Source organism: Mustela lutreola, chromosome 17 (assembly GCF_030435805.1).
Source record: "Mustela lutreola isolate mMusLut2 chromosome 17, mMusLut2.pri, whole genome shotgun sequence".
NCBI classification, from domain to species: Eukaryota; Metazoa; Chordata; class Mammalia; order Carnivora; family Mustelidae; genus Mustela; species Mustela lutreola.
Window position 1 is genome coordinate 34,730,848 of NC_081306.1, and position 13,087 is coordinate 34,743,934.

Below are 13,087 nucleotides of genomic sequence, written 5' to 3' on the forward strand. Positions count from 1 at the left end.
ATCTTTTCTCCATCTTGCTTCTAACCACCCCCCATACGCCCTTTGTATTATTACATGTTGTATAGTCAATGCTTCTTGAGGTTTAGTCACATTTAGTTTTTTTTTTTTTTTTTAATTTCACTAATGTCACTTTTTCCTTCCAGAATTTTCTCATTCCCTAGTTCTTGCTGCCAGGGTCAGCTGGTGGCCAATGTTCCTTTTCGAATATGTCTATGTGTCTTCATTTCACCTTGGGGTGGTTTAGCAAGGCTTGAATGGGTTCTGCACTGGAATGCACTTGCTTGGCCTTTGGAAGATCTCATTCCATCATGTCTTTGATTCCATTTTGCAGCTGAGAAGTCTGCTGTCTCGGTCCCCCAGCCGTCGTGGGCTAGCTGTTCTTCCCTCCCTGACAGCTTGCAAGGTCGTCTCTGTCTCTGGTAACCTGCAGTTCTCACTGCAATGCATTTAGATAAGGATCTCTTTTATCCTGCTTGGGACTTAAGTTTTATGAATCAAGGAGGTGTATTTTAATCGATTCTGTAAAATTCTCAGGGATTATCTCTGCATGTTTCCTCTACCCCATTTCTCTCTTCTTGGAGGATGCCTCTGGGCTGTGTGTCCCATCACTCATGCCTCCTACATCTCCATACCCCTGTCCTCAGCCCCTTGGTTTACATCCCCTTCAGTCTCCTCTCCTTGTCCCCACCTTGCTTCCACTTACAGTTATCACTGGAACCTTCTTTTTCTTCTTGTTCTCTTTATTCCTTTATTGCTCCCAAATTATGAAACCCAAACCAATACCTTCCTCATTCTGGAGGTGCAATAAGCAATTGTTTATCTGATTTAGTTTTAAGAAATATCAGGAACAAACACCCAGAATTCCACTTAAAAAATGTTTCCCTTGAGAACCTCACAAAAACAAACAGGATCACATTTATAGACTTCTCTTCTAGGCCCCCTGTCTTTTCAGTTGGCAGCCAGCCTGATCTCTTTTAGGCCTGTCCTAATTTATTTTTGGTCCCATGCATATGAACCAGTGCTTATTTTGATAACTGCATTTATGCTTCCAAGCTTTGACAGACAAATCATTGCCCTGGGCTCCCTAGTGGCCCCAAGCTTCAGCTTGCCTACTGCCCGAAGGAGTAACTCACCCTCCAGCAGGCTATGGTCTGTTCTCTGCTCTTAGTTATCTAGCAAGTGAGCTTCCCAGGATGATTGTCTTTCAGAGAGGAAAAAAACTACAAATACAGTATGTGGGAAGCCTTTCTGAAGTCTAAAATATCATGGACATGGTAGGGAGTGGTGTTTACTACATATAAGCATTTTTTTAAATAAATTTTTTTTAAAGATTTTATTTATTTATTTGACAGAGAGAGAAATCACAAGTAGATGGAGAGGCAGGCAGAGAGAGAGAGGGAAGCGGGCTCTCTGCTCAGCAGGGCTCGATCCCAGGACCCTGAGATCATGACCTGAGCCGAAGGCAGCGGCTTAACCCACTGAGCCACCCAGGCGCCCCGACTACGTATAAGCATTTAAAGAGAAGCATGAGCAGCTACAACAGAGCGTTACTAGCCAGTCAGCCCCCTCCTGCCACATCCCAGTCCACAGGCTCCAAGAGGGGAGTTTCTGTTCTGGAGCACAGGCATGCTGATGAAAGAAAGCCTCTCTTTACAATATTCCTGACCAAACTTCCACCTTCTGTGGGTTCAGGATTTCTGTGGAATCTGGACACCTATCACTCCAAACATTCTAATTAGGCAATAAACGTGCTTTGAGAGTTCTGGGAACATCAGCTCAGAGCCTCCCAGACCCTTCCCCGGAAAATCCCAGCATGAGTAGAAAAAGGCCAAGTTGAGGAAGGGTAGAGGGCTGAAAACCAAGTCTAGGTTTTCAGACAGAAGTTGCTTTGCCATTTGGTTTCATCTAACTAAGGCAACGACTCCAAATTGTTCTTTGGATAACATTGAGGGTGGGGAGGTCAGAGAGAGGGGAGAGAGGGAGTCCTTGCTTGCTGGCTGGCTGCCAGATTGAAGTCCAAACACCTGGGTGCCAGATGTGCCTCAGGCGTGAGGCCCACCATTGACCCAGCGGCTGCACTTTGCACGTGGGAGCTGCTGAGCTTGGCTGGGAGAGTGTTGCAAGGCCGCGCTGAAGACAGGCAGCCCCTAGCCTGGTTTGCTTTCAGCTGCTAGCTTTTTGCGCTCCTGCTCTTAGACCCGCTGCACCCTTTCCTGCCTGGCAGCCTGCCGTCCGCTTGTCAGTTCGGCCTTCAGCACCAGACCTTGGCACTTACTTAGGTTATTCATGTCTTGCTATCTTTGTTACAGTTCAGCGAGGGGAGATGCAGTGGTTGGGACACTCAGGTGATGGCCTGCGACTGTCATGCCATGGCTCAGGGGAAGTAAAGCAAGAAGCTGTGGGCTGCCAACACCGCCCCAAACCAACAGCCATATTCAGGAGAAGTCAGGAATGCTGTGGTAGTGCCCTGTGGGGCAGACAGTCCCTGGCCAGGATGACACAGGAAGTGAAGGCCACCTCAGATCTGCTTATGATTTATTGAGCTCCTGTCTCCTTTAGAGTGGGAGTGCTTGTTGGGAATGTCCTCCCTCCTTCCTCCTGGGAGTCTGAGCTCGACTATCTCCCTCTCAGGTTAATGGGGTTTGGAGGAAAGGCAGGCTTGGCTCGAATCTGGCCCTCCCGCCCGTTGCTAGCTCTGGGCATGTTACCTAATCTCTCTGCTCCAGCTACTTGGTGTGTGAAACTGAGGGGGTAGTAAAAAGCATCTTTCCAGGGCATCGAGAGGAATGAAGGGGTCCAATCCAGGGCCCAGGACAGGCTGGTGCTCTGCCCTCCTGCCTTTTCATCTGAACTTTGGTGGTGTGTTGCTGGGTCTTTCCAGCTGGAGCGTTGGAAGATTTTAACTCTGTTCAGTTGTAAATGAAGCAAGTTTGGAGGTAAAAAATGGATGTGGTCAATAGTGATAGCCATACTATGCCAGAAAGCATCCTCGGGGTGACCTGACACCCATCCTGGCACCTGCATACCGGCGACTCAGGAAATATCAAGCCACACAAAAAAAGAGCTACAAAGGACTTTCCAGTCTGTGTCCCACATTCCTGCTAGGTCAAGAGACTCCTGCCACTGGTCACTGGCTCTGCTCCTCCCGTCTGCAGTCCCCTAACTGGGGAGCAGATTGACCAACAAAACCTGAAAGAGTAGAAACGTCTGGCAGCTCCTTAAAGGTTAAGTGCAGAGGCAACACAAGACCCCGAAGCTCCACCATGGGGTAGACAGCCCCAAGAACAGAGAACAGGTCCTCCAGATGAATACCTGTGTCCAATGTTCCTGCCAGCGCCACCCACGATAGTTCAAGGGTGGATGAAGTGTCCACGGTGGGCAAGTGGAGAAACAGAATGTGACATATACACACGTGGGCTATTACTCAGCCACGAGGAGGGAGAACTTTCAAGCAGAACTTTCCCTAAACTGTTCCTGAACAAAGAGGAGACTTTACTCTTCCCAAAAGATCCCATCATGCTAGCTGCCCCCGTCATAAACCATTTCCTAACCTACATGTGCTGCAGGAGATCGTGCTTGTGGAACTGCTCTTTTTCTGATTTGGCTTCTTTCACATTTGAAGTAATTTGGGATCAGCTCTAATATTTTTTGCTTTAGAAAAGTAGTAAAAATTAATTAATCTACCACCGCACTGATAGCAAAAGTTAATAGAAATTTTAATAAAAATACAACCTCAATAAGCTTCCCTATTGTTCTAATAAATGCAATAGTAGTTTAGAATTGTAGATAAAAAAATTAATAAAACAGCTGAGGCTAGGGACCAGGAAGCTCAGACAAAGGGACACAGTCTCTGCCCCGCTTCTCCAGCCGCTGAGGTGAAAAGATGCCCTCAACCAGCAGTTCCCACTTCATGCTGTGTGTTGGAAATTTTCTTGAACACTTAACTAATTCTCCTTGTTTGATGGCTTATTTTTTTTTAAGATTTTATTTATTTATTTGACAGACAGAGATCACAAGTAGACAGAGAGGCAGGCAGAGAGAGAGAGAGGAGGAAGCAGGCTCCCTGCTGAGCAGAGAGCCCGATGTGGGACTCAATCCCAGAACCCTGAGATCATGACCTGAGCTGAAGGCAGCAGCCCAACCCACTGAGCCACCCAGGCACCCTGATGGCTTATTTTTAATCAGATATGTTTATCCAATATAAAAAAGTCTTGTGGACAACTCTAATATCAATCTACAGTGACACATTCCCAGAGAAAATAGAGAAAATAAAACCCTTTAGGGAGAAGGTTTTAAGAAAACCAGAAGACACACTTGGCCTTGGGCATGGGGAAAAGCAGAAGTTCCACATTTGTGAAACCTTGTCTCTGGATGGCATTCCTGGAAGCTACGTGTGGTTTGTCTGATGGATTCTTCTTTCCAGCACTGTGACGGAAACAGAGGATGCAGGAAACCACCGCCCCTGGAGAAGACAAATGCAGGCCTCACTTTCAGGGCTGGAGGTCCCACCAAGTCTCTTGCAGGGGACCTTTCCTTGGGTTCATGGCAGCCTGTTCCTCTGGGTGAGCAGAGAAATCCCAGTGTGGTCAACAATCAGGTGAGAAGCAGCTTCCCTGGGACAGGTAGCTTCTTTGGAAGTCACGGTTGCTCTTTGGAGAAGCACGTGCGGCAAAGTCCAGGGCCCTGATGATCACCTGCTCAGGTCAGAAAGTCTCTGCTGGTCTCAGGGTGGAAAACCAAATGGGAATGTTTTTGGTCAAGTAGAGGTTGTTAGAGGGTAAGAGAGATATGGAAGCAGAAGAACAGGGAAGAGAAAAACATTTTTAGTTGCTTTTAATTTAGCCAGCTCTCTTCACTAAATGCCAGAACTTGAATTTAAATGTTGCCAGAAATCAGTGTTCTGCTGTGCTGAGAATATAGGAAGGTGTAGGGAAAGGTGTGCTTGCAAGGCCCCGTAAGGGGCTAAAGCAAGAGAACTGATGCCTCCAGAAGTAACCTGAGGCAGAACTAACCCCCCGATGCAGCTCCCCCGAGCGCCTCTGCCCTGGGCCACAAAGCAAGGGCGGTTGTGGTCCAGAGAAACCCTGGCTGAGACCCCTTGTTCCCTGGGCACTGGCGCCAGCTTCCAGGGCCAGTCCCGAGCCCCTTCTGCACTGTCCTTACTGCCTCTCCTGAGTGAGGGGCAAGAACTGGCTGCAGGAAAGTTCTAGATTAGGAGGGCTAATCTAGAAGCAAGCGCTTTGGGGTGGAAGGAAGAGCCAGAAGTGCTTCCGTGTGGCTTTCCTCAGCCTGTTCCACCCACTGCTCAGACTACCAGGATTTCAGAGCTGCCCTTGTTCGGAGCCCTCTGAGCCCCTGGTCCTGGAGGGGCTCCCTTCTGTGGAGCTGCTCCTGGGGGAAACTTGAGAAATCTCAAAAATCATTCTGGGAAATTTCAACCATAACAACCATAAACATAACCGTAAACAAAAGGAGAGGCTTTAGCGTGAATCCTCATGAAGCCATCACCAGCTTCTTCATCCCTTCCCTCTTCTGGTTTTTTTTTTTTTTTTCTGTATTATAGAAAAACATGCACAGCATAAAATTTACCATTTTAACCATTTTTAAGTGTAAAATTCAGACACATTAAGCATATTCACATTGTTGTCCAGCCTTCACCACCATCCATCTCCAGAACTTTTCATCTCCCCACACTGAGATTCTGTCCCTCTTACACACTGGCCCCTGCCCACTCCCCCAGCCCCGGCACCCCAGTTTTACTCTCTGCATCTCTGAGTATGACTTATCGGAGAACCTCATGTGAGTGGACTCATATGGTATTTGTCCTTCGGTGATAAATTTCACCAATTTATGATTGCACCTAGCATGCTATCCTCCAGGGTCATCCCTCCACCATTTTCAGACTCAAGAAGTTGTGGACCCCTAGAAAAACCTGATAATCAGCTCAAACTGAAACTGCCTCAACTTTTCTTTAGAACAAACCTCTAACTTTTCCAACTCTATCAGTAGGAACTCATTTGGCCCTGCTGCCAGCTTAGCCCCGTAGCAGAGTTGAGAGAGTGGGTCAGAGAGGCTGAGAGGCTGCTCCAGCATCAGTCAGCCATAGGACGGACTGGAGGACTTGCATGCTTACCCCACCACAGGGGCCGCCGCTGCCTTCACGGAAAGATGGTTTCACTTCTGCAGAATCCGTCACACAGCAGTCTGGGGCGGGGTTTTCCACCGTTAGGATGGCATGCTCTGGTGGCTTGCATGGCGATAAGAGGAGGCACACAGACTAACACTTTTTACTTTAATAACTGTTTATCTCCATGTGTGTATATGAAAAAGCAATAGGCACGTCAAACTTGTGATTTCATGGATTTAATCTTAGGGTGACTTTGAATTAAACAGTGATTCTATTTCGAGCAGATTCACAGAGAAATATAAATTAAACAGTGGTGTGTGGATATGAAACCCAAGGCTTGAGTAACTGAAATTTGAAATTTGGGAGACCCTGAGTCCAGAAGTGCATTCTTTCCTGGGAGGTGAAGGAAGGACAAGCAGCCCCTGACGGCCAGGGATGGGCCGTGCGGGAGGCCTTGGTTCTGTTCTGTTGGATGCCAGCAGCTTTACAGAGCACCACAGCAGACAGTCACCCTCTGCGCTGAAATGAAAGGAAATTCATAATCTCGTCTCAGCACAGACAAAAACAGCATCACTGTGCAAACCACAGAAGGACCAAACATCTCCTCCCCTGGTGGACAGGACCAACTGCAGGCAGCAGCTAGGCCTGGTCTTCCCTTTCTGGTAAGATCCCCCAAGATCCCCAGTGTGGAATAATCCCTGCTTGCTGACCTGCCGCCTGCTATCCCTAGAATGGTCTGTTCTGCAATTCTAAATGGTGTGTGGGAGTGTGGGACCCTCATTCCAGAGCCAGAGAAGGTAATGAAGGGGTTCTGAAGCTGGGGAGGGAGTGGGGCCGGAGGGGCTCTGCAGGAGCTAGCCCACCCCCACTAGAGTAGGTGAACCCATCAGGCTGCGCCGCTGAGCTCCTGGGACAGATGTCCTATCACTGGAGTCTCCCAGGCTTACTGTCCTTTCCCACTGCTGTTCCTATCTCTGGGTGTGAAAGCACTTTCTTCTCATGAGGGCAATAGCAAGCCATGAGGAGCAGTCCCTCGTGTTCCTGAGGGGGGTCCGGGGACATCTGGGTGCTGGGATGGGAAGGCAGGTGAGGAAACTTGTGTTATATGTTTAAACAAAAATGTCTCCTCTGCCATCCTCACCATCATCCAGAGTGATATTGGTAGGCTCCAGGTTGTGCTAATGACTCTAACCAGTGTGTAATTTCTTCTTGTAAACCTGCCACCTCTCTCCATAGATTTCTACTGCTGCCACTCTGGAACTCATCATTACTATTCTCATTAACTTAGAGTTAATTCAGACTATCTTGAGTATTCTTTTTCTCCTGGTGGACGGAATATAACTGACATCTGACTCTGTAGGAAAGTCACAGGCAGCCCGAATAGAATTCCTTTAACAATGCTTTTGTTTATGCATTTCTTCAGTGCAGTCTTGCCATACAGGGCAGGGCCGAGCTGGTGACACCAGTTGGGCCTACGTCATAAGGAGAGGGAGGGAGGGAGCCATGGGCACCCAAGGGCCTGTCACCTCTCCCCTGCCTCAGTTTCTCTCTGTATAAAGTAGCTGGATGGGCTCTGCTGAGAATTAATTAACTAATGTCCATTAAGTGTTCACAGGGTGAGTGCTCTGCAACTGCTAAGCGGTATTAAATAATTACGGCCTTCAAATGATGAGTCTATCATGTCGTTGATCTGATGCATGAAAATGTTGTTATATGTCTTTTCGCAAAGACTTTATTTAACAAGAGCTGATCTTTGCAATTTGGTTTATTTTCTGTATCCCTTTTAATTTCAGACTCATGGGTTATTAGCAGATAACTGCTCATTTCTGCTATAAATCAAGAAAACACTCATTAGAAACCCAAAGCTGTGATTGCTAGGAGTTTCGGCTTGTAAAGAATGGGATAATAGCAAGATCTGGTGTTAAAATAGGCTAAATTCAAAAATATTTTTTGTTCAGACAAAACAAAATGGCATTTTCTGACCTCAGCAACCTTTTAAATGTATTAAAATCCAAATTGAACTTGGCAAAGCACCAGGATGAGAGCTGGTCCTCAGATTTCAGATTGGGTGTTCATGGCTGGGGAGAAAGCAAAGAGGGATGGCCATGCGGAGCCTCTCCAGTGACCACCCTGTATGCCAAGCCACCCAGATGTTCGCCTCTAATGGAGCAGGGCTGAAACGAGCCACCGCCTCCACCACGCTGGCGGCCACCTTGCGCCCAGAGATGCGGACAGCCCACAGAGGGGTCAGAGGCGATTTTAAAAGTAAATCTGTAAACTTTGAAAAGGAAAAGGGTTTTGATTTCTAAAACATATGCTCTGGGCTGAAGGCCAGTGGCCGTAGAGCTTTCATCTCCTACTTCTGGACCCCTAGTGACATTTTCTCCTTGTGTCTTATAGGGAACGTGTTGATTCACAAAGTGTATTCAAGCCTTACTCCCACATTCCTCATTTATACATGCCTTTCCAGACTGGTAGAATTTCTTTTTGCAAAATTATCCTTGTCTAATCCATAGAGACGGAAAGTGGATTAGTGGTTGCCAGGGGCTGTGGGGGAGGGGTCGGGGATGGGGAGTGACTGCTAATGGGCATGGGGCTTCTTTTGGGAGTGATGAGGATGTCCTGGAACTAGAAAGTGGTGGTGGTTGCAAACTCATGTGGATGCCCTAAAAGCAATGAACTTTACACTTTAGAAAGGTAAATAGGACCATGTGTCCTTGATAACACAGTAAAGCAGTTATTTAAAGAATACACATCCCTCTTCTTGCTGGCTTAATGCATCCTACACACAGGATACAAGGGAACTAGGTCCAACAGCCCTACAGGCTCATTTCGACCCCGTGGTCAGGAACCGGATCCCATAGTCCTGCAAACGTGCTTGGGTCCCATGGTCAGGAGTTAGGTCTCATAGCCCTGCAGCTGCACTTGGACACCATAGTCAGGACCTAGATCCCATAGTTCTGCGGCCACATGCGGATCCCTTGGCCAGGAAGTAGATCCCATACTCCTGTATTTGGCATCTGGATACTGCAGCGAGGAGGGAGCTCTGAAATTCCTGTAGTGGTTCTTGGATACTGCAATCAACTGGAGGTCTGATAGATAGTTAGGTGCACTTTGTCATTTGTAGTCTTTTTTTTTTTTTTTTCTTAAACACTTTCACGTGTTGCCATATGCTGAAGACCCCATGCACCTGACCTTGGATAGCCATTCTAAAATTTACCAGAAGTGGATAAAAGACTTGTACTTTTGATACATTGCAAATTTGACCTATAAAGACTCGGTATGAACAAAATTGTAATGACTTTAGCTTTTGGCAAAAGAAGGGAAGAAGACAGAGACACGGTGGACCTCACTATCCCTAGACTTTTGGGAGCCACCAGACCCTCCAAAAGGAATAATAGTTCCTCTTGCATGAGGTCAGCAGCAGAAAATAGATCTACCCAGAGTTAGAGCTCTGGTCCATCAACAGCAAGGGTGGGGCTTGGGCAAGGAGAGACCCATGGAGTCTGCCAGATGTGTGGTAGGAAACCCTGGCTGACCTTTGTGTGTGCTTTCTTGTTTTTTGTGCAATCTTTTTATTTTATTTTATTTTTTTATTTATTTGACAGACAGAGATCACAAGTAGGCAGAGAGAGAGGGGGAGGCAGGCTCCCTGCTGAACAGACAGCCCGATGCGGGGCTCGATTCCAGGACCCTGGGTCATGACCTGAGCCGAAAGCAGAGGCTTTAACCCACTGAGCTACCCAGGCGCCCCTGTGCAATCTCTTTATTTAAAACTCCAAATGAATTTTTTAAAAACATTTATTTATTTATTTTAGAAAGCGTGCATGGAAGGGAGGGGCAGAGGGAGAGAGAATCTCAAGCAGACACTGCCCTCAATGTGCAGAGCTCATCTTGGGGCTCAATGTCAGGACCCAGAGTTCATGATCTGAGTGGAGACCAAGAGTCAGAGGTTTAACTGACTGAGCCACTCAGGGACCCCAAAACTCTCAATGAATTTTAACAACAAGAAGGTAACTAGGCAGAGATAGAACCTAGGATCCCTTTTAAGTAGCCTGGACATGTGATGTCTCTATCATCCAGGGGACACTTCTGGTGTGTCCTAGGACAGCCTTGCAAGAGGCCATCACCTGGCCACAGGATCAACATTTGTAGGATAGAAAGCAAGAGCAACTAGGTTCCAGGATAATTAAAAGGAAAGTTTCCAGGAGACCGGCATCAGGGCCACACTGATTATGTGTGTGCACCTTAGCACTGAGAGGCCCCAGCCTCCGGCTCTCACTGAAGTTCCCATTGTAGAGAAAGGTGACCCTCTGGTGGCCTGTGTGGACAACGCTTGAGCAACAATCACCCTTCTTCCTGCCACATTGGTCAAAACAAAGCATTCCTGGGAAGTAACTGCTGCCGAATAACGAAGACGACCACAACTGCAGAGACGCAAGTGGCAGGTACCGGGGCCAGCCCCCATCTATGCGCTGCAAGCTCTAGGGAGTGTCCGGCGTGTCCAGTGAGCAGCAAGCAGACACACAGGGTGTGGAAATATGCGCAGCATTTGCTGAGGGCAGCCTGGGTTCTCACACGAGGTCTTGGCCTCCCCAAAGTCTGGTTGGTGGAGAAAATGAGGTGCCACTTGGAGAGCCCCACCCTGGGGGGGTGACCTCCTCCTGGGATGGGGGATGTTGTGCAAGAAGGCCTTTGCAGCAGACCTGGCTGTGAGGTCGGCCCACTGCAGCCAGCACCGGGCACTGCTCTTAGGAGAGAGAGTCCAGTGGGCTGGGTTTCCTCTCAGGGAAGAAAATGGAATCAGAAGGAGAGGGAGCCCCTGGCCTAGTAACAGGTTATTGGTCTTTGTTTACTGGGCCACGAGGCAGGTCTGCCTCTCTCCTCCCAGCCCATTTTCTTTCTGCTTGCCAGTTTCACGTCCGGGGAGGAATGAGGGGGACTGGGGGCGGATTAACTCCTACCGGGCGGGCGGCCGTTCCTGCTGTGGCAGCTGCTCTGCGGCCCTGCCAAGGGTAGCGTGGGCCCTGTTCCCCTGTTTACTTAGGGCGGAATCGGCTCGGACACGACGGCCTCCTCTGTTTATCTTCAAGGCCAATTCCGTCCCGCCCCGTCGGGCTGCGGGGCCGGGCTGCGCAGGCCGCGGCCGCGGGGTCAGCGACGCACAATGGAGAGGCTTGCGCACCGGTCCCGTTTCGGGGCTTTGTTGCCTGAGCCTCGTGCCGATGGGTTAATGGGGCAGAAGAGATCGGTGAAGGGCGACAGAAGTGGTCTTTGAAAGAGGGTGTCAGTACAGGGCAGCGAGACAAAGGCCAAAACACACACGGGCAGAGAGGGACAGATGGGGACGGGCGAGCGAAAACAATTATGCGGCGGGGGCGGGGGCGGAGGCGGGGCGCGTCTCCATCGTTTTCCAGTTAACCAGGCCGAGCCGGCGCCGCCCGGCGCCCCCTCCCCAACCCAGGGCCTGTGCCCACCCGCCACCTTGCCACTGGGCTCGGCGCCACCGTTCCCCGCGCCGCCAGAGGGACGGAGGGAGGGAAGGATGAGTGGACGGAGGCAACCCCCTCCCCATAAATAACCGTGCGACTGAAGCCTGACCGGCCAGGCCGGGCGACCCCCACCTCCCTGCGGGACAGCCGGGGAGCGCTGCCCCGGGACGGCGCAGCCCCTCCCCGCGGCCGCGCTGTAGCCGGGTCCGGCGGCTGAGCCGGGCGGCGCAGGAGGCGTCCGCCGACCGCGAGCCGAGCTCCGGCCCAGCCGGGACGCCCGCCAGGCGGCGCTGCCTCCCTCCCAGCCGCCGGCCGCGCTCTGCAAACCGATGCTGCTTAATTAACGTGCAAATTGAGTAGATTAAATGACTCTAAATAATTAGCCACAGATCCTATAAACAGGATAACATATTTAATTAAGCAGCGATATAGATTTTGGAAACTGTTAATGTATTTTTAGAATGGCTGCTTAGATCTTTCACTTTTCCCCCCTAACTTCAAACATGTAACTACAGCCCTTGGTACGTGGATAAATATCTGGAAACAAGATTATGCCTGTTAACTTCAACTAATAGAAATGTTGGTTTAACAGGGACTTGCACAGCCCTGGCGCTGGCGCCACTTGGAGCCTGGATGGGCCGATCTGGGGAGCCGATGTGTTTAGCTTTGTTGTGATGGGGTGCGTGTGTGCTCCTGGTCCCTGACAGAGGAGCAAGATGATGCAGAATGAGGGGGAACGGAAGAAGGCAAGTGAAAATACAATCCAATTTCATTATATCAATCACATTTAATTGGCAATTTGTACAAGCAATGACCGGGCTGGCTTTAGGTAAAACTATTAGGCGACAGGCGGGTGTGCTACTAAAATTCTTGGTTAGTTAATTAGTGTCTGAACTGCGGAGGGAAAGGATCCTCAGATTTACTCTCTACAAAGAGAGAGCAGCCCAGACAATTCATTAGGCAGGCGGCTTGTAAATTAGAGCTAAGTTAACCTGATTTCCCTTAATTAAAACATCTTTTCTCGTTTACGATGTGGATATAAGTAGATCTCCAGGGTTTTGAATTTTCTGCAACAGCAGATGGTCAGCTAGAAGCAGATAATAGTTAACGCTTTCTCTCTACCAGTTCCGAACAACGTGAGCCGCTGGCCCATCTGAGGATTAAAAGGAGAGATAACAAAGAGCGTTAACCCTTCCTAGTCTTTGGGCTCCAGAGGCTCTGAGGGAGGGGCTGCCCCTGGCTCAGTGGAACCAGAGAAAAGCCTGGCCAGGCTGGCAAGAACCCTGGGTGGGAGATGGGACGGGGTGGCAGGGGAAGTGGCCACTGGGCTGTCTCCTGGGGAAGAGGAGTGTCAGGAGGGGAGGGGTGCCATTTGCTGTGCCCCAGCTGGGTAGGGTAGTGGGGTAGCCACCTGCAGGGTTCCCTTTGCTGAGCCTGGCCACTGCCTGGCCATCCAGCCATCTGCCCA